Here is a 3,518-nt window from a genome sequence, read left to right as displayed (position 1 = left end):
CTACTGAGAAATTTTCTAAGATTATATCACCTGACTTCTTTGAGATTGAATAAGGGCACAAGGATGAAATACTTAGGCTTTCAAACAACTTTGACAAGATTCTACACCACTGGTTACTAAAGAAAATGGGAAAATGTTTCATCAAGAATCCAGATAACTGGAATAAATGAGTGAAGATCTATATGAAGTATTAACAATGTGATCTTCTAAGAATTAGTACTGAGACAAATCATGAAAGATTGGTGTATCTATAAGTTATCTATAAATTACCTGTTGAGGCACATGGTAAAGTCTCCAGGTAGACTCTTTATAGTAGTAAAATGCAAAGGTGATGGATATCAATCTTGGGAAATTTTTACCATGAAAAAAGAGGAGAAATGATAGATAATCTCAGTAAGCGTCACTGTAGGAAAAAAAAAAAAAATCCAACTCGATCTTTATGATGATATAGTGAATGGTGTGTATTATAGGAAGGAACCTGTTACTTAAACTAGGCAGTCTAAAAGTGATCAGAGTCAATAAAATCCTGAAGCCTTTGCTTGCCAAATCTTAAATAAAAGAAGTAAAATATATTATTTGAAACAGAAAACTGGCTGGCTGGTTAATTCGGTTAGATCGCAGTGTTATAACACCAAGGTCAAGGGTTTGGATGCCCATACTGGCCAGCCGCAAAAAACAAAACAAACAAAAAAAAAACCCAACAACAAAATACAAAATCAAAAACAAAATGCAGAGCTGGTGGCAAACTAAGGCAGGTACAAAAGTTGAAATACATTTTTTAATTATTTGGGTAAGAATACATATATGCACAGTAAAAAGGAGGAAAAGAAGTAATACCCCCAATTTAAAATTGTGTATTGTCTCTGGGTGGTGTGATTATGAGTGAATTTCATTTCCTTCATAAATTATATCTTCAAAAAATTGTTTTACTATGAATATTTATTACTTTTATAACTAGAACAACAGTTTGCCATAAATTTTAGGTAAATTTATAATGGCCCATATTAAATTTTTAGTGGAAACTTTAATGCTTTTTATTGGCTAGGCTCAGGAAGGCTAACTGAAAATCCATAAAATGCCTTTGGTTCCATTATAAGAAACTTTGTGTGATGAAATAGTCATCCCAATTCTTGTGTTTTTATTTAGTTGGATGGAAATTTGAAACTTGAGTATAGATGAATTCTCATTTGGAGCTAGAAAAGTCAAAGGATGACATAATCCAATCTTGAATATTCAGGGGGCAGATAAACCATTCATATCCGTTGTCCCTTACTTCCTTCTTTCATTTTTAAGTTTCCTAACAATTGAGAAAATAAGGCAATGGTGTTAGTAAGCCACCAGATGGAGATGTTCAGCTGTCCTTTTTTTTTTTTTTTTTTTTTTAAAAATGACCGGGAAGGGGATTTTAACCCTTGACTTGGTGTTGTCAGCACCACGCTCACCCAGTGAGCTAACCAGCCATCCTTATATAGGGATCCGAACCCGTGGCCTTGGTGTTATCAGCACTACACTCTCCCGAGTGAGACTCTGGTCGGCCCCTTGAGCTGTCCTTTTTAATCTGACCAATTAGTGGTTCCAAACTTTAGTGGATATGAGAATAACCTGAAGAGTGTATTTAAAATGAAGATTTCCCAGTCCCCACACAGTTAATTTGGTAGGCCTTGGATGGAGCCTGGGAATCTGCATTTTAACACACCTTTATCTCCCCCTGCCTTCCACCTACCATCTCCACCTCATCTCCCCTCAAATGATCCTGACGGGCCGGTCCGTTAACCACACTTTGAGAAACTCTGATATTTGAAGTCATGTGCATATATGAGAACATTAGGGAAAGAGTGTTGAGAAGAGAACTGAATAAAACCAAATCCTGGGGAACTCCAATATGTGAGGGTCCTTTGAAGGAGGAGGAGCTAGCATAGATACTGAGAAGGCGGCAGAATGATAAGAGGATAACAGGAGAATGTGAAGCTAGGCAAACCGAAGGAAGACAATCGAGGGAGAAAAAAGAGTTTTGATCAGTACTTTGTTTCTTATTTTTTATTTTTATTTTTGGTGGCCAGACAGTATGGGGTCATGGGGATCCAAACCCATGACCTCCGTGTTTTAAGGCTGTGCCCTAACCAACTGAGCTAACCAGCCAGCTCAGGCAAATAGTGTTGACTGCTGCTGAGAGTCAAGTGAGATGAGGACCAGAGATGTCATTTGATTTAACAACATGGATGTCACTGGTGACTTTAGAGCAAGAACCCTTTTGGAGGAGTGGTGGGGGCCAAAGATGATTTAGAGTGGCTTAAAGGGTACATGGGAGGTGAGGAAATTGAGGCAAAAAGCCTAGATATTTCTTTTTTAGAACTTTGATTGCTAAGAGAAAGAGATCGGAAGCAGTAGTTGGTTTGGAAATAAGGCCCAATGATTTAAGTTGTGAGAAATCTGAGTATTTGTAAATGTTAATGGGAGAGATGGAGCAAAGAAAGAGAGGCTGAAGACATAGAGGAGAGAGAAATAATGGATAATGTAAGATTCTTGGAAGACAAGAGGCCAGGGAACCGAGAACACAGGAGGAGGGACATCTCCCTAATCTAATAGAAGGAAAGGATGGACAGGCAGGGTGTAGGTTTGAAGGCAGTTTTCGGGGTTTCAGTCTGAACTACTTTCTCTGAAAATCATACTCATATAAAGAGGGTCAAATACTGAGGGTGAAAGGGGAGTTGAGAAGGGAAGTAACAGGGCTGAAGTTTGAATAGAGCAGAAAAGCCTTAATATGGTAATTGGGGAGAATGAGTTGGCCAGAGCAAAATGGGAGGATTTGAGGCCACACTGGACCCAATTAAGACTGGAACGCATAAATGTAAAGTGGTACAAAATTGCCCTATTGGGTAATTTTCTCCAGAGGCACAGGAGCAGGGGCAGGCAAAGAGAAAGTTGGGTTTTTGCAGAAGTAAGATTTTGCCAGACAAATGCAGTGAAAGCACAAAGAGTTGGTTACAAGAGACTGACTGAAATGATGGAATTTGAATCTAAAACAAGAGGAGGGGCCTTGTGGATAGAGGAAAAGTAAAAAGGTAATGGATTGGAAGTCCCAATGAAGCTGGCAAATGGCTGTAGTGGCGGCAGATGACTGAGCTGGAAGGGGAGGAGGTAGTGATTCGAGAGCAGGATCTTCGAAGGAGAGATTCTGAAGGTGGAGCAGCTTCAGGTGTGGCCACAGGAGTTGGAGGACTTTGAATGGAGTGCAGTGGCAGGTATTTTAGATGAGGACCTAACGACCTGAGAGGCCAAAGGATGAGGGCAGGAGTCAGGGTGAGAGGACCCTGCCCAGTGGCAAAGTGTTCAGTGAATTGACAGGGAAGGCCAAGAGGTAGATATCGAGGCTGCTTGAGACATCTGCTTAGAAGATTAGCTTTCCAAGTTATGCTTTGATTCTTTTTAACTGAGACTGCTAGCCGTGTCAAGGTACTTTTAGTAAGGATGAAGGGGTGAAGGATAGAAGGGTTAGGTAAATACAGGACTTGCCACAA

Source organism: Galeopterus variegatus, unplaced genomic scaffold, assembly GCF_000696425.1.
Source record: "Galeopterus variegatus unplaced genomic scaffold, G_variegatus-3.0.2 Scaffold1942, whole genome shotgun sequence".
Taxonomy (NCBI): Eukaryota; Metazoa; Chordata; class Mammalia; order Dermoptera; family Cynocephalidae; genus Galeopterus; species Galeopterus variegatus.
The sequence above is the reverse complement of the archived record's forward strand: the minus strand, read 5'-3'. Positions refer to the sequence as shown.